Genomic DNA, 21258 nt, shown 5'->3' with positions numbered 1-21258 from the left:
TGCAAGAAGACTTATTTGCTCCTTGGGAGCCTATGCACCTTTTATATTAATTAATATGAAATTCTATATTCTCACTCTGGGGCTAGAGCGATAGCACAGTGGTAGGGCATTCGCCTTTCACGTGGTGGACCCGGGTTCAATTCCTCTGCCCCTCTTGGAGAGCCCGGCAAGCTACTGAGAGTATCCCGCCCACACGGCAGAGCCTGGCAAGCTACCTGTGGCATATTGGATATGCCAAACACAGTAACAATAAGTCTCACAATAAGAGATGCTACTGGTGCCCACTCAAACAAATCGATGAGCAACGGGATGACAGTGACAATGACAGATATTCTCGCTCTGTGTGTGTGTGTGTGTGTTTGTGTGTGTGTGCACGCTTGTGTTTATAGCATTATATAATTTCTGATTAGTTTATTGGACACCCCGATGGAGCCATGTGGTCCATCTGATGGCAGTACACATCATACCTCACTCCACATCTGGCAGTACACACTGTACCTCACTCCACATCTGGAGATGTGTCTGAGTTTACGGTGATGTGACCGTGTTTGAATATATGACAATGTGACCGTATCTGAGTAGATGACCAGGTGACAGTGTCTGAACATTCGGTGCACAGGGCTGTGACTGAGAATAGGTGATGTGAGCGTGTCTATGGGGGTGTGACCACATAGACTGAGTATATGATGAATGACAGTCGATGAGTAGATTGTGATTTTCCTTGTTGCTCACACAGTCATGGGAGGTGGTGCTGGCCTTGTCCTCACATCACACCTGGAACCGGACTCAGAGAGCTGCAGGAACTCACTTAGAGACACACAGCAGCCCACAGAGACAGGAACCAATTTCAGATCCTTCCTTTCATCCCTACCCACAGACTCTATTCTTCTGTCGCTGTGGGGTGGCGGGGAGAGTGTGGGGCTGGAATGCTTCCGTGCAGCGTCCCCAACTCCATGACCTTTAAAGAACCACTTTAGAACTTGGATGGTAGGACCTCTAAATCCTTTTAAAGTGGATTTAGAAGGGAAGGAGCGAAGAAGATCATGCCCTCCAGTTAATTTTAAAATAAGTGATATTTATTTTTAGAGCAGGTCATCTACAAACATGGTACATAATTAAAAATAATAGCAGAGAAAAGTGAATTTTCTGTCCACTCTGGTGCTTCAGCCACTGAGTACCTCTCCCTCGGGGGGAACTGGCAGTGAGCAAATCATCTGAGCTTGCACGCGCGTGTAAAATTGGTGTGTGTCTAGTGTTTGCCCCAGAGTAGCAACCTGTCTTGGCTTCTTCAGGTCAGGTTTATCTTGAAAATGCATCCTTCTGCTTTCTGATCTGCTGAAAGAACCAGGGACTTGGAATAAGACAGAGCTGGAAAGTCACTAGAGACTACTGGGGAATGACGACTCTTTGTGTTTTTATTCTCGTTCTCTCTCTCTCTCTCTCTCTCTCTCTCTCTTTCTCTCCCACTTACTCCCTCTTGTTCTCTTACCTGCTCTCTTTCTTTCCAGCCTTTAAAAAACATCTGAAGAGCTGGCATAGAAGAATATCTTGCGATAGATACATCCTGGCGTACTAGCCATTTGGTTAAGCAAATGTTACTATTTTATATATATTAATTAATATATGGCCCTATTTCCTTCAGTTATTTTCCTCCTCCAAAGAAATGGAACCTATATATCAGGCTGAAGCTTTCCTTGGAATTGCCCCAGCTCTGTTCTTTCCTTCCTTCCTCCTTTCCTCTCTGAAGGCAGCCACCATGCTGGGGTTTTCAGGGCTGAGTTGGAGCACTCTCGACTTTCTTTCTTTCATATATATATCACGATCATGATATCCCGTTAATCACCGATTTCTCGGGCAGGCTCAGTAACATCTCATTTCGTTCTTTCCCTGAGATCTTAGAAGTCTCTCTCGACTCGGCCCTCCTAACGATGTTGCACTGGGGGCTCTTCAGGGTCAGGGAAATGAGATCCAGCTTGTTACTGGATTTTGCATATGAATACACCATGGGGAGCTTGCAAGGTTGTCCCATGTGGGCAGGAAACTCTCAGAGGATTGCCAGTTTCTCCTAGAAGGAGAAGTAGGCAAAAGATATCGTGCAGCTGCAAAGCGGCTGCGCACCTCTGAGAGCTTGCTTTTAAGTCTCTCTCTGGATGTTGGCCATTGATGGGATTACACACACCTGGGTTCCTCTGCCGGTACCTTCATGCGTGAGGCCTGTCCGAACGTGTGGAGAGGGGCCTCCAGCATGGCTGCAGCTAGGTTCCGGTGGTCTTCAGCTGCTGGGAGCTCTGCTTGGGGTGGGGAGGCAAGCTGGAGCCCATCCCCTTCGAGGAGCCCCAGGGAAGACAGCCAGGTGTGCAGGCAAGATACTCTCATATATATATATATATAGATATATATATATCTATATATATATATATATCTTTCGAGTCACTGTGAGATCCACAGTTACAAAGTTGTTCCTGTTCCTGATTGGGTTTCTGTTATGCAGTGTCCATCACCTGTCAGGCCACCAGTGTACATTTCCCACCGCCAATGTCCCCAGTTTCCCTCCTTCCCCCTTCCCCCCAGCCTACCTCTATGGCAGACACTTTTATTCTCTCTCTGTCTCTGCCTGTCTCTGCCTATCTCTGTGTCTCTGTCTCTGTCTCTGTCTCTCTTTCCTTTTGGGCATTATGGTTTGCAGTACAGGTTACCGAAAGATTATCACGTTTGTCTCTACCCACTCTCCGCATACAGTTCTTGCTTTCTGTCATACACAACTTGCCTTTGTCATGCTCCTTCTTGCCTCCAACACTGTGCTTTGAAGACCTATTTGTGTTGATACATGGAGGGTGAACTCGCTCATTTTAGTAACTATGTGGTATGTCAATGAGGTATGTCATTCTTGCAATTTATTCTCCTCTATATGTATATATGCGGACATAGCCATGCATATACACATATAGAACTATATGGGTCTATCTACACACATAGGATTTAGAGACATACATAAAATGTATATTTTTATCAGTTCCAGGATTTTGTTATTACAAATTATTATCATAACATGTATCTGTATAGATATGTACATATATGATATACAGGTACAAATGTACTCACTATGCTTTGGAGAATGTGTATCTTTGTCTTAGCCAAATACTGCTAAATTGGCCTATGAAGTAGTTTCACAAAATATCCTTCCAATGGCAGAGGGTGAGTTCCAGTCTCCTCCTCCTCTCCTTGTTCTCTTCCTCCTCCTCTCCTTGTTCTCTTCCTCCTCCTCCTCCATCTCTTCCTCCTGCTTCTCCATCTCCTCCTCGTAATCCTCCACTACCAACCTTTTGTTCAAAGCTTGTGTGTATGTGTGTTGCTGGGAATTGAACCCAGGGCCTCTTCTAGTCAGGCATCTTATCTCTGAGCCACATCCCTTGCGTGTTTAAAGCACTTTGAAATCACTTTTTGAATTGGTGGAGAGTTACGGTCCTTATTACGTCAGTCGGGCAGGACAGGAAACACACCGCATTTTAAAAACGCTCTAGTATTTCTGAGCAGTGTCAGGTAGGTCTGCTGTTTTCTACACACTAAAGAAAAAAAAATTGAGGCTACCCTCAGTCACAGTTTAACAAAAGAGGCATATTAAGACCAAATCCTTTGTATCGGTAAGCCCGAAGTGTTTGGAATGTATCCTTGCATTCAGCTGTACACGTGTGTGCGTGGTTGTGTGTCTACAATGAGCTATGCCCTGGGGAAAGATGCTAATAGAACCGACATGGTCCAACTTGTTCTTCTTAGAGCTTAGAGACTACCAGTAAGGAAAATACCAAAGAAAAGGTAGAACAAGAAGCTTCAGTAAATGCTATTGGGGATCCGAGAAGGCTTTATCGAACAAGTCATACTTAAGCAGAGATTCAGAGGGCCAGTGCCAGGGGGACGGACCGACAGGACAGGAGGGGAAAGGGCTTGGGGCTGTAGAAACAGCCCGGACAAAGGCCCTGAGTGATGAGTTGGGTTTCTGAAGGCACAGAGCAAGTGTCCAAATTTCTGCCTTCCCCCTAGGCATGGATGCATTTCCTAATGCTCTTTTTGAAACAGCCTCGCTGTGTTCTGTTGAAGCGTGTTCCCAAATGTTTTATTCACCCAGGAAGTCTTTCAGTAAGTCTTCAGCACCTGACTTCTGTGAGCACAGGGCCAAGTGCATCCAGACTGGCCCTGCGGAAGAAGTCCCCAGTCTAATGGCCATGGGCGAGAGACCCCGAGGGGAAGGCTGGCCCCGGGAAGGGCCACGGCTTTGGAGGAGGGGTCAGAAATCTGGCTCTGGCTCCTTTAATCTCATGAGACTTAGGCAGAGCTTGAGGGAAGCCCAGCTGCCTGACCAGGGCTGCTGCCTCCTGATGGAGCCATGAGCATCGGGGTCCAGTAATGAGGGACATGTGGAGTCTGGGCCAGGCTCTCTGCGGTTCTGTCCTGGCTGGGATATTTATTATTATAATTATTACTAATTTTCTTTTGGCTTTGGGAAGGTGTAATACATCCCTCTCATCATCATCATCACCATTATCATCATCATCATCATCATCATCATCATCATCATCATCATCCCATTGATTGTCTCGAGTGGTCTCAGTAATGTCTCCATTTGTTCTAGCCCTGATATTTTAGAAGCCTCTCTTTACTCGTCGTTTCCAATGGTGCCTCATTGGAGGCTCTTTCAGGGTCAGAGGAATGAGACCCATCTTTGTTACTGCTTTTGGCATATGAAGACACTGTGGGGAGCTTGTGAGGCTCTCCCATGTGGGCAGGAAAACTCGTTTTCTGCCAGTTTCTCCCAGAGAGAGAACTAGGCTACAAGATGTTCCAGGAGCTTGGTTTTATAGTCTCTGGATGTTGGCCATTGGTGGGATTACATGGTGCTGGGGGCAGTCCCTGAGTGTGACCGCCTAGCTGCTGGAAAATGGGAAATCTGGGCAGAAGAGGCCCAGTCCTGATCTGAGCAGGCTTGGAGGTCTCAGCCCCGGGTGCCACATGCCTGGGTTCCTTTGCTGGTTCCTTCATGCTTGAGGCTCATCTGAACGTGTGGAGAGGGGCCTTAAGCACGGCTGTGGCTAGGCTCTGGAGGTCTTTGGCCACGGGAGCTCTGCTCAGGGTGGAAAGGGAAACTGAAGCCCACCCCCTCTGAGGGGCCCCAGGGAAGACAGCCAGGTTCGGGGGCAAGAGACTCTCTGCCTCCATCCCTCTAGATTTGGGATTAAGGGATTAATACCAAAGGTGACTCCTAGAATTAAATGTGATCCTCTTTGTTTATTTGTTTCTCTCCTTATAAGATTATCTCACTCTCTTTATTTCTGTAGCTTTGTAGTAAGTTTTCAAACTGAGAGTTAAGTTTTCTTTCTTTCTTTCTTTCTTTCTTTCTTTCTTTCTTTCTTTCTTTCTTTCTTTCTTTCTTTCTTTCTTTCTTTCTTTCTTTCTTTCTTTCTTTCTTTCTTTCTTTCTTTCTTTGTCATACCTGGCGATGCACAGGGGTTACTCCTGGCTCATGCACTCAGAAATTACTCCTAGCAGTGCTCAGGGGACCCTATGGGATGCTGGGAAATGAACCCGGGTCGGCCGCGTGCAAGGCTAACACCCTACCCGCTGTGCTATCATTCCAGCCCCACCTTTTTTCTTATTTTTAAAAATTATTTGTGACTTTATTTTTCTTTTTGGGTCACATCTGGAGATGTCAGGGGTTACTCCAGGCTCTGCATTCAGGAATTACTCCTGGTGATGCTTGGGGGATCCTATCGGATGCCAAGGATCGGACCCAGGTTGGCCACATGCAAGGCAAATGCCCTTTTCGCTGTACTCCAGCCCAATTCTTTTTTATATAGTGGGGATTCACCAATAAGGCAAGTTTTCTTTCTTATGGGGCTAATCACAGAGTGGCAAAACCGAATAGAAATTCACATGGCTGTTGGGAGATAGTATGGTGGTTGGGGTATATGTTTGTGCCAACTGGGCTTGGACCCCAGAACTGCTTGCCTCTTCCCTGCCATTGCTGCCTGTGGCCCTAGCGGGCCCCCAGACAGTGCCAGGGTGGCCCCCTAACTGAGCAGCATGCCTTCTTGGACCCTAGAATTGACACACAGGTTTGGTCGGGGCTGCGTGTCCTTGGAGTGGTTCTGGGGTCCCCTGAGCACTACCGTGGAAGTCTCCCCTCAACAGAACAAATATGCAAAAACAGGAAGCTCATCTGAAAATGCCCAAGAGAAGGTCAGTCGGTTACCCCAGAAGAAAGTCAAGACTGAGACAAACCGGTTGTTGGTATCTGGAAGTGATGTGTTGGTCCCGGTATCGGGGAGAGGGGTGCCCACAAAAACATGGGGAGAGAAATCCAGTGGGGGGCCTGGGTTGGGGTTCCTGGGCCGGAAGGGAGGTCTCTTGTTAGCCTCAGTCACTTGATTTGGATCCAGGGAGTCTGACCCAGGTCCCATAAGCAGCGGGGAGGCCAAGGGGGTGCAGAGGCAATCCTGGGACACGGTCTGGGTCATGCTCCTTTTACGTCCTAGAAGAGGATTCCCTCGGATACACAGAAAGGGATTTCCGACCCCTTGGGTTGTTTCGAGTTAGAAGAGTGAGTGTCCCCGTTTCTCAGAACCTCTTTCTTCTATTCGCGGAACAGCCCCCACACCAGGTGTTTCCCGCCATGCCCTACCTAGAAGGAAGCGGAAGGATGCAGAGAGGCTGGGGTGTCCCCGAACGGAACCCTCACCATGGTCCTGGTGGGGCCCACCTCCGTTCACACCGTGTGGTGCTGAATCTCTCCCTAGGCAAACTTCCCGAAGCCCCATCTAATTCATGCTTTGCGTCAGGCACGTCATCGGCTCCGAGCGAAATTGCTAGGTATTCATATCTGACATTTCCGTTGAGTTTCTAGTAATTGCCTCTCTGGAGAAACAAGCCCACAGACACCGAGTCTCTCGGTTCTTTTTTGTGCGGGTGGGTGGATTCCCCCCCTGCCCCCCCCCACCGCCCCAAGGTAGCATCAAGAACTTGAAGGAGCTACTCGCTCAGAGGAAAGGGATCTAGAAGGCCCAGAACCCCAGAGGGGAGGGAACCAAAGCCTGCATGTTGGTTTTACAGAGAGGCCACAGGGAATGTAGGGTTTCTAAGTGTCAGGGGATGTGTCACATGTACTGTTATCCCCACACCCCCAAATCCACCCATTTCCACGGGGACATATCTTTTCCCTAAAGACAAGATGTTGGGGGGTGGGATGGGGGTGCTGAGGACAGGCTCTGTCTCTACTTCTAACGAGGGAGTCAAGAAACCCAAGTCATGACCAGGAAGTGAAGTGTCATTGCTTAGCATTTTCCTCCAGCGGTCTGCTCCCAAACCAGGGTAGTGGAAAACTCTCCCCCCAGCCAGTCCCGATGCACTTGGTGATCAGTGTTGATGCTTCAGAAAAGTTAATCCTTTCTGTCAACGGTGTCCTGGGCAGGGTTAGGGGCCTGGGTAACATGAAGCCAGTGTTTTGTGATTGCAAACCTTTGGGGAGATGTTCTGGGGGGGGAATTCCTTTCCTGTCCTAGGTGCCTTACTGTGTTTGTACTTGAGAGGATTTGGGGGAATGGCTGAAAGAGTGACATTGGTTGGGTCCCCACCAAAGGGGTCTACTGGTGCAGAGGGGAAAGTTCCAGACCCCCTGAGATCCTTCTGTGTCACTGAGAACTGAGTCCCCTGCAGGGTCTGGGGCTGGAGGTAGCTGGGAAGGATGCAGTAGTACTGGGAGATATGAGTTTGTCTTAGTTCGGTGGCATCCCCTTTCCGGGGCCTTTAAAAATGATTGTTTCAAGTGACAAAAGCAAAACACAGGTGGTAGAAAAAAAATTTAAATGCTTTATCGGTGCACAAGATTCTTATTTGCTGTCTTTCACTGAATATTCTAGAGAATGTGACAGGCATCTTGTTCATTTGTCACAGAGTGTTACGCCTTTGTTGTAGTTTTGTGGGAGGGGGACACCCTGAATGGTGCTTGGGGTTTATACAATTCCCAGGCTTCAAATGTGCAAGGCACATGCTCTGCCACGTGAGCCACGACCCTGGCCCAGCCTGGGAACTTGGTCTTGTTATCTGAGAGCACTGAGGCTCAGAGAGGGTAAGGAATTTGTGGGAGGTCACACAGTGAGCAGATGACAAACCAGGGCCTCAGGACACGTTACTTCTGTGTGTTTGGTTTTTTTTTTTCTGTTTCTGAATTGGAAAGCAAAAGTCAGCTCTGGTCCCATTTTTTCTTTTTGGGTCACACCTGACAAGGGTCAGGGGTTCCTCCTGGATCTGAACTCAGGAATCACTCCTGGCGATGCTTGGAGGACCCTATGGGATGCTGGGGATTGAGCCCGTGTCATCTGTGCGCAAGGCAAACGCCCTCCCCGCTGTACTATCACTCTGGCCCCATGCCCTGGTCCCATTTTCCAGAGAGAATGTTGTGTCTGGTTTCCGGAAGGGTGAACCCCAGGACACCTCACAGCAAGCCTTTGTTTAATCTTCAGCCTCTGGAGTTGGTTCCCTACAGTAGACCTGGGCAAGAGTGACTCTGCATGACCAGGTCGCTGAATCCTGGTCAGGGGATGTTTTCCTTTGGAGCCCACGGGTCACCAGAACCGAGATCCTTTGGTCACTTTGCTGCGTCTAATTTTGGGGATGGTACGATACTAGCCATCATAAATATAATTAGTAATATTGATTAGTGTCACAAGATGAGATCATCCAATTACACTGTGGGACAAGCTGTTTTTGAATTTTCAATTAGCAATAAGCCATAGATTTCCCCCACCCCGAGGTCAATAATATTCATGAAATATTCACCTATGACGGGACTTTCGTTTATTTTTGGTCACAGTAGAGCTTCATTAAGCATCTTTGTCTGTTTCCACAGAATACATGTCCCAAATAGAACTGCTGGTGCAGGGAATAGCAAACACACTTCCCTCCTTATCCCTCCAACCTTCCATCAAGGCTGCGAAGAGAATTTCTAAGGAGGCAAAAAAAAAAAAAAATCCAGGTTGGAATGATCAAAGGATTTAGATAAGACACCAGGAAAAACTTTGTGATTACAGTGAGTCCCTTTGCTTGGGGCCATGCTTGGGGAGAAGCAGACTGCTTATCTGGGATGAGAACTTCTCCTTGCAGGTCCCTGTTCTCCGTCCTAAATTATCTTCTTGTAAATTTCCAAAATGAGCCACCGGGTCCTCTCAGCCACCATCCCCGTGACAACTTGCCCCTGTCCCTTCAGGTTGCTCCTCTCGTTCTGTTTTTCTAGAAGCTCAACCCTCTTGTCCGACGGATAGAAAAGGATCCTTGAGCTCGTGAGCAATTGCAGTGGGGTGATTTCAGCGGCTCCTAGGAAGGGGCTGAGGGACAGGGTTTTAGGAGAAGCAGTGTCCCAGCCCAGAAGTCCTCAGCATCCTGGTTGACTGAAACCGGAAGTGGGGCCCCAGGGCCAGACTGCCTGGGTTGCCTCACCCCTGCCTCCTGCACTGTGCTGGGTTGATTAGATTTTTTTTTTTTTTTTGCACAGAGCGGGGACCTTTAATGGGGGTACAGCGCCCCCCCCCAGCTCTGCATCCCTATATGGCCCTGGGGTGCTTCCTGAGGCAGGAGAAATCCAAGGTCTCTAACATGGTCCTCCTCTCCCGCTTTGAGAGACTTCTGCAGTGGCTGAGTGCCAGAGCGGCTGGGGGCGGGGTGCCCAGAAGCTTCTGCGAGAGCCTCTTGTTCAGGTTGTCGGTGGAGAAGTAGTTGTCATAGGATCAGGGGGAGGGAGAGGGGGCCGGAGCAAGTAGGGCGTTTGCCTTGCACAAGGCCAAACCGGAATCTATCCCCGGCATCCCATATGGTCCCCCAGCACCGCCAGGAGTGATTCTTGAGTGCCGAGCCGGGAGTAACCCCTGAGTATCGCCAGGTGTGACCCAAAAAGAAAAAAAAAACCCAAATGAAAACAAAAACAGGGGGAGGAGGGGAGCCAAGAGCGGGTGAGGGCCTCCAGGCCTGGTTCCGTCATGCAGGCCTGTGCAAGGGCGCCCGGGGGGCGGGGGGCTTCTGGAACTTTCCCCGGAGTGATTCTGGCAAACGCATGGCGAGGGCTTTCTCCAGACCCACCATCCGTCCCTGCAGCGGGCACTGCCAGCTGTCTAGTGCCCGTCCTTGCGTGCTTTTGTTCCATTCACCCCAGACCAGGGGCACATCTTTCCTGCCACGGGATATTAGGGGCATGAACCAAGCCTTGGGTCCTCGGGCCCCGGGGAAGAAGACCCTCACAGCGGGCTTCTGGCCGGGTCCAGTCTGTGAAAAGGGCATCACCCCCGTCACCGTCGCTTGCTTGGAGGCGGTCATTAGGATGCATGGAGTCCGAGGCGCTAAGTGCTTAGCACCGCAAACACTCACCCCACCGAGTTTGCTTGGACTTTCTGGGGGTGGAGGCCGGGATGCCTGGGGCTTCCCAAACAGTGCTCAGGAAAGCCAGGGGACCCCAAGCACGACTTTCAGCCAGCCAGGCTGGGGGTCTAGCATGAGACCCAACAATGCGATGCTGCCAGGGCCCTGTGGTCGCAGGCATCACCCACCCACCCACCCACCCACCCGAGTGGTGCTGGGGGCCCCGGGACTGCACCCCACGATGCTGGGGACCACGGGAACCTCGATCTGGACTCTAACCACGGCCCCCTCGCCTGGCCTTGTCTTGGCTTGTGTCTGGCCTCACTTCCGCCCAGCAGGTGGACACTGAGCCCGGGGCCAGGTCGGCAGAGGGGAGAGTCCCAGGGCTGCTCGGAATCCCAGCGAAGACCCTCACTTTCCTCCGAGGATCATTCTAGGTCCACCCCCCGGCCGCCCTGCCCAGAAACTCTGCTTACTGACCTCTCCACGACCACGATCTCCTTCTGGAACCTCGCCCCCCCACTCCCCCCACCTGGCCCTCTGCTGGCCGGGGAAGGACGTCAGTCATTATCTATGGACCGATGCCCCCGAGAGCTGTGATTACATGATGACTCAGTTGTCTCTCGAATTCTCGGAAATAGCCTTTGTTCTGGTCAAATATTTTGATAGCTCTTTTCATTTTCTTGGCAGCTTTCCCAAGGTGCTCTTCTCCAAGGTGCTCCTGTGAAGACCCTTCTTAGAGGTCACCCTCTGGGGTCGCAAGTGGTTGATTTCAAAACGAGTTTGTAGTCACTACCTTTCTTGAACTTCCCCTTTCTTTCTCTTTCTTTCTTTCTTTCTTTCTTTCTTTCTTTCTTTCTTTCTTTCTTTCTTTCTTTCTTTCTTTCTTTCTTTCTTTCTTTCTTTCTTTCTTTCTTGCTTTATTTCTTTCTTTTTCTTTCTTTCTCTTCCTTCTTTCTTTCTTTCTCTTCCTCCCTCCCTCCCTCCCTCCCTCCCTCCCTCTCTTCTCTCTCTCTTTCTTTCTTTCTTTCTTTCTTTCTTTCTTTCTTTCTTTCTTTCTTTCTTTCTTTCTTTCTTTCTTTCTTCTTTTTTTTTTTTCTTTTTTAATTTTGGGTCACACCCAGCGATGCTCAGGGGTTACTCCTGGCTCTGCGTTCAGGAATTACTCCTGGCAGTGCTTTGGGGACTCTATGGGATGCCGGGGATTGAACCTGGGTCAACTGTGTGCAAGGCAAACACCCTCCCCGCTCTACTCTTGCTCCGGCCCCGGACTTCTCCTTTCTAAAAGGGGCTGATGTTGGCGACGGGGCAACTTCAGTGCCAATGGGAAGGAGACGCCTGGCAGGGCTGCCAGGCCCTGCAGTTGGGACGAGCGAATCAGCTTCCAGCTGCCCATCAATTGGCCATCTCTGGTCTGTCCAGTAGGTTTTGGCTTTGTGGCCAAGGCGCAGTGCCTTGGTGTATCCATGACAACTGGCCAGGTCTCTGGTGGGAAACTACCCTCAGGCTCACCAAGAGACTCGGAACTTCCCCATCCTTTTTTCTTGTCTACTTGGGTCCCATGCAGGGTCCCGGGCAGGGAGGAGCCGACTTCCCGATGCCGCCACTCACATAACAGGCTCCGCACTTGGCTTCCATGGACTTTCACCAGGGGCCGCGGTCAAGGTTGGCTTGTGATGTGAGTTCAGTTTATTGAACAAGGGAGTGGGTTGAGAGAAAGGGACACGGGAGATGGCTGTGAAGGCAGGTGCGGGTGTCTGTTGGTCAGCCGGGAGGGGGCTGCTCAGAATGAGAGGGCGAGCCTCTGTCTGATGTGGCGTGTGGGAAGGCACACGGCTGGGTGTGTTTTTCCTGGACCAAGTTCTGGCTGCGGGGATGGAGGCCCAGAGGTTTTCTCAGCTCTGGCTGGGAGTGTGTCACTGGGAGTGTGTCACAGAGGCAAGTGGGGGGGCAGGGTGGGAAGGAGGATCCCCCCCTCCACACACACAGAGCAGAGAAGCCTCCAGAAGGACAAAATGCCCCCAGATGAGAGGCATTGAGTCTGGCAGAGGGGGTCAGCACCCCCGTCTGCCCCTTTCAAGCTGGGGTGCCCGGATGAAATCTAGAAATGCCACAAACTTCAGATTCTTCCCCTTGAAGAAGGGGGTCACAGGCTTGGAAGCCGGCCTCATATGCTGTGGGAAAGGGCAGCTGGGATAGAGAAGGGACCACCAAGTGAAGGATGCTTGGAGGACCCGCTCAGGATGGGAGACACGTGCTGAAAGTAGATGATGGGCCAAACACGTTGGCCACTTCCTACCCGCATCGCATAACACCCAAAAGGAAAGAGAGAGTAGAAGGGAATGTGCCTGCCACAGGGGCGGGTCGGGGGGATGGGGTGGGGCGGGTGGTGGGAGGGATACTGGGATCGTTGGTGGTGGAGAATGGGCACTGGTGGAGGGATGGGTGCTCGATCATGTTATGACTGGAGTGTAATCACGAAACTTTGTAAGTCTGTAACTGCACATCATGGTGATTCGTTCAAAAAAAATTTTTTTTAAATGGGGGTCACATTAGAGTTGTGGGGAGTCCAGAGGAGAGGAGAGGGCATCACAAGGAATCCTGCACTCGGAGCTCTGGACACAGAGCCTGGCATGGTTTGTCTTGCCTGGATCTGCTGCAGGCGAGGAGCCCCGCCCTGAGGAGAGGAAAAGCGCTTCTAGAAAGATCTCTGACGCCTGCCTGCATCATTCTCAGTCGAGGCCACTGCCTACAGACTTCTCAGTTTCCTGTTCCGTTTGGTTTTGCTCAGGGGTCACTGCTGGCTCTGCACGAAGGGATCACTCCTGGTGGGCTCAGGGGATGGTAGGGGGTGCCGGGGATCGAGCCCGGGTCAGCCACATGCCAGGCCAGCGCCGTCCACCATGTCCTATCTCTGCAGACCCTCACTGCTCTCCTGCTGCCCTCATAGAGGACCCCCCAGGACCCTCCCCTCCGCCCCCTTGCACCAGCAAACACCGCTCGCCACTGGCTCACTGTCCTTCGAGGTTGTCCTGGGTGCCCGGTTTCCACCCCCACTGCCCTGTGCCCAGCTGCCAGCTGGCGACCGCCTTGCACACATGATACTCATCTGTTTTCTCCGCTTTGTGGACCCGGGGTGATGGCCACTGGGTGCCAGGGGACCCGCGGGGAGTCAGAGGCTTCTGGGCTCTTCGTGCGGAGTTCACTGGGTGTCAGAGGCTAATTGTGGCTGTGCTCGGGTTGCCGCTGTTTGATTAAACATCTCGCGCCCGGCACCATCCATCTGCCTCGCCATGGCTGCCAGGGGTAGGTATTTTTAGTCGCGGGCAAATAGCTTATCAATCGTGCCCATAAAATGCAGCCAACACGCAGGCCTTCATTTGCAGTCCCCCATCTTCCTCCCCACCAGGCAAGGACGGGGAGGGAGAACTCACGGACGGTGGTGCTCGCAGAGTCACCCTACAAACACGGGGGCCCCCAGGCCTGGTACCAGGCAGGACTGCCTCCACTTGCACACACACTCCTGGGCCATGTCCACAAGCCAAGGCTCAGCCCCTTCCTCTGGACTTTCACATGACCGGCAAGAAGCATGTGCTGGGGGCTGGAGCCAGAGCACAGCGGGGAGCGCATTTGCCTTGCATGTGGCTGACCCGGGTTCGATCTCCAGCATCTCATAGGGTTCCCCGAGCACCACCAGGAGTGATTCCTGAGTGCAGAGCCAGGAGTGACTCCTGTGCATCGCCAGGTGTGGGAGGAGGAGGAGGAGGAGGAGGAGGAGGAGGAGGAGGAGGAGAAGGAGAAAGAGGAGGAGGAGGAGAGGGAGGAGGAGGAGGAGGAGAAAGAGGAGGAGGAGGAGAGGAAGGAGGAGGATGATGAGGAGGAGGATGAGGAGGAGGACGAGGAGGAGGGTGAGGAGGAGGACGAGGAGGAGGAGGAGGAAGGAGGAGGAGGAGGACGAGGAGGAGGAGGAGGAGGAGGAAGAGGAGGAGAAGGAGGAGGAGGAGGAGGAGAAGGAGGAGGAGGAGGAGGAGGAGGAGAAGGAGGAGGAGGAGGAGGAGAAGGAGGAGGAGGAGGAGGAGGAGGAGAAGGAGGAGGAGGAGGAGAAGGAGGAGGAGGAGGAGAAGGAGGAGGAGGAGGAGGAGGAGGAGGAGAAGGAGGAGGAGGAGGAGGAGGAGGAGGAGGAGGAGGAGGAGGAGGAGGAGGAGGAGGAGGAGGAGGAGGAGCAGCAGCAGCATGTGCTGGCCATGGGCGTTGCTGCCCTGTCCCAGTCACCGAGGGTACTTGCTGGGAGGGGACTGTAAGGTCACGCCAGCTGGGGGCCCCGGTGGCCTGGGGCACTTCCTGGAGCCTGGGGAAGGAGAGAGGCAGGTAGGGCAGAGGCGGGAAGGAGGGCTCGGGAGGAAGCCGTCAGACCCACGGCGCAGGGGGAAGGGAACGTTGCTTCTAAGAGCTAGGAGGGCAGCAGAGAGATGGGGCGGATCCCCCAGCGCTCTAGACTGCCTGCAGTGAGGCCGTGTGCCGATCACCTCGCATCTCTGGGGCCTGGGTGACAGCTGGGACAGGAACAGACGGGGACCGACTCGGCGCTGCCAAGGTGCTAGGGCCTGTGGTTCCGGCTCATGTACCCACCAGGCTCCGTGGCGAGAGACACCCACCCAAATCACCACCACGGGGGCCGGGGAGATTGCTCCCGGGGCTGAGTGCATGCCGGAGGCCTGGGTTCCCTCAGGGTTCTCCGAGTACGGCCCATGGCAAGCTCTGAGCACAGGGCTGGGAGCAGTCCCCAAGCACTACCAGGTGTGGCCTCAGAAAAAAAACGAAGACCTCATGGAACCCTGATGGTCACCACTTTGATGAGGTGAGAAGCACTTTCTGGGGTGCCCAGTGCCTCCCCGAGAATGACCCAGGGCAAAGAGGGACGATTCTGGGGCTGGGAGGTGCATGATGAAACTCACCTGTGCTGCTCTCTAGCTGTGTGATTTTGGGTAATTGACTTAACCTCTCTGAGCCTCCATTTTTTTGCTTCTCCATGAAGACATGGTGCCTATCCCAGGCTGTGGGGAGCTTTCACGAGTTACCACCAGAACAGTGCCCTGATCAGTGCTGGCACCGTGCACAGGATGTGTACACCGTACCCTCCCTGTAGACTGTAGGTTAGAGGCGCAGATAGTACAAAGGGTGTTGGCCTCGTTCGTTATGGTCAAAATAACGACAAGCGCTTATGCCAAAGTAGGAAATGCTCAGTAGATGCCCCACGAAGGCAGAGAGGACAAGCCGAGGACACAGTAATGGCAGTAATGGATGATCAGATAGGTGGCCGCAGAGACAGGCTGATGAAGAGTTTGGATCTTGTTTGGTTTTGTGGGGTTGAATCCCAAGACCCAGTGTTAGTCCGGGCTGACTCCTGGTTCTATGCTCAGGGGGTCATTCCTGGCAGTGCTTGGGACTCTGAGGGGTGCCAGGGGCCACACCTGGCTGAGCTACAGGCAGAACAGGCACCTTAACCACCGAGCTGCCCCTCTCCGGGGCCGAGGTGAGGGGTCTTCAATGGGCAGAAAGATGACTAAGGGTTTGCCATGGAAAAGGAATCCAGTGATGTGATTGGGGGAGATTGGAAATTAATTTAGCATTTGATGTGCGAGGTGAATCTTCTGAGACCATCTGCTCCTCGAGTAGAGGTTCTAGTGCTGGCACCTTCCACGTGAATCCAGTTCAGTTGCATAGAGACGTGATCATGCCGACGGTGCCTCGGGCTCTTGGGAGAACCAGAACCAGCACTGGGCTGCAGGTGCTCGGCACTTAATAAATAATCCATCCCCGGACAGCCATACTCCCTCCCGTGGCCCGGAGCCAGGATGCACAGGCTCAGACTGCCACTGAGGCCGGGCAGGGGACAGGGATATTGGAACAGGGGGTTGTGGGGAACTTTGTTCTGCCTGTTTCAGGAGGGCAGACACCCCCTCGTTGAAACTGCATCTTTCCCATGCCGGGAGGACGTCTGGTGTTCAATGAGAGGCTTGCAAGTAATACACACACATGCACACAGGTGCACACACACACACATACACACACACCCACCCAAAAACACACGCACAGAGCGTGGTCCCAGGTCGTTGATCTGACCCTTCTGTTCTGGAGTTCAAATCTAGCATCTTTGCAGAACCGACTGGACACTGCCCAGCCCTGCCACTCATGCCCATGGCCCCAGCTTTTCTCTGGGTGAGCGATTCCTGAGTGAGTGCGCAGTGCTCTTTCTCCCCTTGGTAGCCCTGGTGGATCATTCTTGCCCCTGCAATTCTTCTGGAATGCCTTCCTTGCCTACCGACTCCCCGCAGCCTAGCAGAGTTTGTATGTCTAAAGCCTTCCCAGATTCTTAACGCACTGAGTCAAGCACCTTGTTGGCTTGAGGGTTGAACCCATCATTTCAGGAAAGCTCTTTCTCCTTCAAGAACCTAAAGAACCTTGTCGTAACCCCTGGCTTCAGAGGCCTGTCCCGGGCAGTCAGAGAAGTTTCACACCATCAGTGTTTGAGGAATAAAAGAGTGATGGATGGATGAATGGATGGATGGATGGGCAGACGGATGGATGAGTGGATAGATGGATGAATGGATGTATACACAGGTGGATGGATAGACAGATGGATGGATGAATAGATGGGTGGACGAGCACATGGATGGATGAGTGGATAGATGGATGAATGGATGTATACACAGGTGGATGGATAGACAGATGGATGGATGAATAGATGGGTGGACGAGCACATGGATGGGCGATCAGACAGGTGGAATGCACACATAGTGGATGGACAGCTGGATGAATGGATGGACACCTGACAGAGGGTAGATGTACAGATGGAGAGATGGACACGTGAGTGGGTGGATGGATGATCAGATGGGTGGACATGGACCTATGGATGCATGGCTGGACAGATGGAAGGATGAACTCTTATGGTATTGCATTATAGGCATGGTAAGCATCCCTTTTCTTTCTTCTCTCCAAACCCATTCTCTGTTGGTCTCTCAGAAACATCAACGTCCTCTCCCACGGCAGCTGATAGGCCTGAGCTTTCACTTCATTGGTGAGGACACCTCGCTTAGTTTCCATCTCTGTGCAATACTACAAAATTGTTCTCCCAGTGGACTTGTGAAGAAGACTGAGGTACTATACCCATAACTTTTGTGAGTGGCAGCTAATAAAAAAAAAACATTGAGTGCAATCATTTCTTTGGTAGAGCAGATAGATACGTTTCCTCCCATGTTAAAACACACAGAAGTTAGTATTGATTCTAAAACTCAGACTTTGAGGGGGGGTTGAACCCCAAGTTGGCCAGTTCCCCAATTTGTGATCCTGGTTGTTTCTGGATGTGCCTTCATGCTCTCCATCTGTGAGGTGGCACCGTGCTGCCTGTCTCGCCGGGTTCTGTGGAACTTACACAGAGTAACAGGACTTGGTATCCACCACACAGTACGTGCTCATTTAATGGTATTTTTGTTGCTCATCAGCCAAGAGACTCTAGAGATTTGAATTTTTACCAAGATCCCCTTTGCCAGCCTCCCCACACCTCACTCCTCCTTTCTCCCTACTCCCAACTCCTCCTCCCATCAAGGATTTGATGACCTCACCTGCCCTGTGTCTGAGCACCTGGCTATAAGCTGAGGATGTCCCAAGAAAGGTCACCCACATTCCTTCCTTTGGGAGGAAGCAGGTACCCAGAGAGGGACAGAAGCATGCTATGGGAACCCTTGAGCAGGGCTAATAAATCTGATATAGAGCATCCCGGGAGGCTTCTGGGAGGAAGTGGAGTGTATGTAAGTGACTCATAGAAGTGGAAGTCAGTGAAACGACCTGTTAGCAAGAGGGAACAGCATGTACCAACGGTGAGAGACCAGAGAGACGAGGAATGACAGTTGGAGGAGCCAGAAGTTCAGCCAAGACTGGAGATCATAGCCAGGGGGCACGGGGGCACTTCAGACCGCAGAGGCGTCTCTGAGCTTTTTGAATCGGTGTCCCCCCTTTACAGATTGGGGTCCTTCATGTCCAGTGGAAGATTGAAACTTCTTCTTTATTTTTTTTGCTTTTTGGGTCACACCCGGCGATGCACAGGGGTTACTCCTGGCTCTGCACTCAGAATTACCCCTGGTGCTGCTCAGGGGATCCTATGGGATGCTGGGATTCGAACCTGGGTTGGCTGCATGCAAGGCAAACGCCCTCCCTGCTGTGCTGTCGCTCCAGCCCCAGATTGAAACTTCTTTTGATAATGAAGGGGAGACCATGCCGGACCCACCTTCCCGCGGCTTATCCCCACCTCTCCCCAGCTCCCGGGTCCCTCTTGCCTCTCTCCGTCCAGGGCTGGCCCAGAACAGTGAGAGGGAGGAGGTGGGGAGTGAGCATCTCACTGAAAGGGGGAGTCAGGGTTGACTCTCTTGAGGGCACCAGAGTCAGGAAGGTCTTTAGAAGTTAGAGGGTTTGGGGGCTGGAGCGATAGCACAGCGGGGAGGGCGTTTGCCTTGCACGAAGCTGACCCAGGTTCGATTCCCAGCATCCTATAGGGTCTGCTGAGCACCGCCAGGAGTAATTCCTGAGTGCATGAGCCAGGAGTGACCCCTGTGCATTGCTGGGTGTGACCCCCCCAAAGAAAAACCCCAAAACGTTAGAGGGTCTTACTAGAGAAGGTTGTGGCGCCAGAGAGAAAGCAAAGGGCCAGCTGCTGGCCTAGTGTGCAGCCAGCCCCGGCTCGATCCCTGTCACTCACTACATATGGTCCCCGGGCTTGCTGAGCACAGAGTTGGGAGTAAGCCCTGAGCACCACCGGCTGTGGCCCCACACCCAAACAAACGGAACTAGAAGATGCTTATTATGACGTCGGCACCAAGCCCCAGGCAGGCCTGCAGGAACGCCCGGCGTGGGGGCTGCAGAACAGAGACGCCTTGAGACCCCCTTGTGGAAACTCTCCAAGCCAGACGCTTTTGCAACTCTCAGACACAGACACTGTCAAGAGCTCCCCCTGGAAGGTTTTCCGGCACCACAGGAACCCCCTGCCTCCCCGCCACCGACTCCTCCTGGTGGGCAGGGCAAGTTCCCCGGAGATCTGGAAGCTCGAGAACATCAGACAGTTCCCCGAGTCACACCGCCGGCTGGTGCCAGCTCTCTAAGGCCACCGGCCCCCGCCCACCGTGGCTGCAACCCGGGGGGGGGCCCACATTCCCTGGCAGGGGCGGCGGCGGGGGGGCGCTCCAGCAGCCGCCCGTGTGCTCAGGACGTGGACAGACAGGGAATGGGCCAAGCCCAGAAGATGCTGTCTAATTACCTGGGGGCCTCGGGAAGCAATTTTCTGCGGTTGGAGAAATTGGTTTTTGTGCTTTCAGCTCGCGCACACAGTCGAATGACATGTAGGTCAAGGAGGGATAATTATATGGAAATGACTTTATGTTTGGGAACTTTTACAAACCCACCCCTGCGTGCTGGAGGCAGAAGACTGAGAGCGAGAGAGAGCGAGCGAGAGAGCGAGAGTGAGAGAGAGCCAGTGAGAGAGAGAGAAAGAGAGAGCGAGAGAGAGAGTGAGAGGAGAGAGTGAGAGAGAGAGAGCACGCATGGGCGCATGGGAGGGGGTGTGTGTGCGTTCATGCAAACGGGGTTCAGCAGGTGAAGGACAGTTTGCTTCTCTGCTTCTCTGGAGGGGCCTGTCCTTCTCTCTGTCTGGCGTCTGCACACACTCGAAAGCCCCCCTTCCCAGGCAGCCATGCCTTCCCGGGGGAGGGGAACAAGGCTTCTGAACTCGGATCCCATTCTTCCTCGCCCTGTGACCTTGGGCAAGCTGCGGAGCTTCTCTGTGCGCCCCCCGCCACACACACACCATTTGCCCCTCGGAAGCAAGACGGGTTGTTAGGGCATAAAGGTGTAGAAAGCACAGAAAACTGTAGCCGCCCGCCACCACAATAGCACCCACCGGAGTAGCCTCCGCTGGCTCAGGCCTCTGTTTCCCCTCTGCACCCCCTTCCCACTCACCCCACCTGCCTTCCCAGCTCCGGGAAATGCCTGTGCTTGCAACGCTCCCCACCGCCCAGGACCTCCCAACACACCCGCTTTGCTTGCCCGGGTCCCGATTCCTGCCCGCTCCCCCCACCCCCCGCCCCATCTACTGTCTGTGATGAACCCTTCACACGGCCTAACGCAAGTCCTCAGGGAGGATGCATGGATGGTCCCCTGGGCTCAGCTGCACCCCTGTCTCCTGAGCGGAAACATCACCTCGAAGGCAGGTTAGGGCAAAGCGGCAGGAAAGAAAGAAAGAAAGAAAGAAAGAAAGAAAGAAAGAAAGAAAGAAAGAAAGAAAGAAAGAAGAAAGAAAGAAAGAAAGAAAGAAAGAAAGAAGAAAGAAAGAAAGAAAGAAAGAAAGAAAGAAAGAAAGAAAGAAAGAAAACCAAGAGACTTGTTCTCACCTCCACCCCCTCGGAGAGGGAAGAGGAAAAGTAAATAAGAGCCCCGGTAGGTAGCGGTAATGGCCATGCTGATGAGAAGTGATTCTTTGCCTTTTCCTGCTGGGAGGGACGTGGCCTTAATAAGAAAAATAATTCCCTTCCGTTTAGCAATTTCGCCTTCTCTGCGAGTGATGGGGACGAGGGTTTCACAGCTCCAGGTCCCGGCTGCCCCGTGCGCCCGCTACGGAGAGGGGCGGTGTCCAGCCCGGTGTCTCCGGCAGGGAACGGAGACCGGGGGAGCCTCGCCCACGGCTGTGCGGCTCCAGAGACAGAGGCAGGTTCTGAACTCAGGTCTGTCCGCCTGGGAGAGTTTGGGAACCAGCCGGAAGGCCAGGGATAGGCCCAGCCCTGCAGACTTGGCGCTCCGAACTCAATCCCTGGTGCCACC

The 21258-nt window shown here is 52.7% G+C and overlaps 1 protein-coding gene across 2 annotated transcripts in view; it reads right to left on the bottom strand.

The window, feature by feature from the left end:
• Positions 1 to 21258, bottom strand: part of GPR139 (G protein-coupled receptor 139) — a 45934-nt gene that overhangs the window by 4509 nt on the left and 20167 nt on the right. Inside the window, exon 1 of one of the 2 annotated variants that reach the window (XM_055136973.1) lies at positions 8827 to 10205. The exons of the other annotated variant lie outside the window; for it this stretch is intronic. The gene's annotated coding sequence lies outside the window, so the exon portion shown is untranslated. Of the gene's footprint in view, positions 1 to 8826; positions 10206 to 21258 lie in introns of those variants that run through there. 2 annotated transcript variants of the gene reach the window in all.

This window comes from Sorex araneus, chromosome 4 (genome assembly GCF_027595985.1).
Source record: "Sorex araneus isolate mSorAra2 chromosome 4, mSorAra2.pri, whole genome shotgun sequence".
Lineage (NCBI taxonomy): Eukaryota > Metazoa > Chordata > Mammalia > Eulipotyphla > Soricidae > Sorex > Sorex araneus.
The sequence above is the reverse complement of the archived record's forward strand: the minus strand, read 5'-3'. Positions and strand labels throughout refer to the sequence as shown.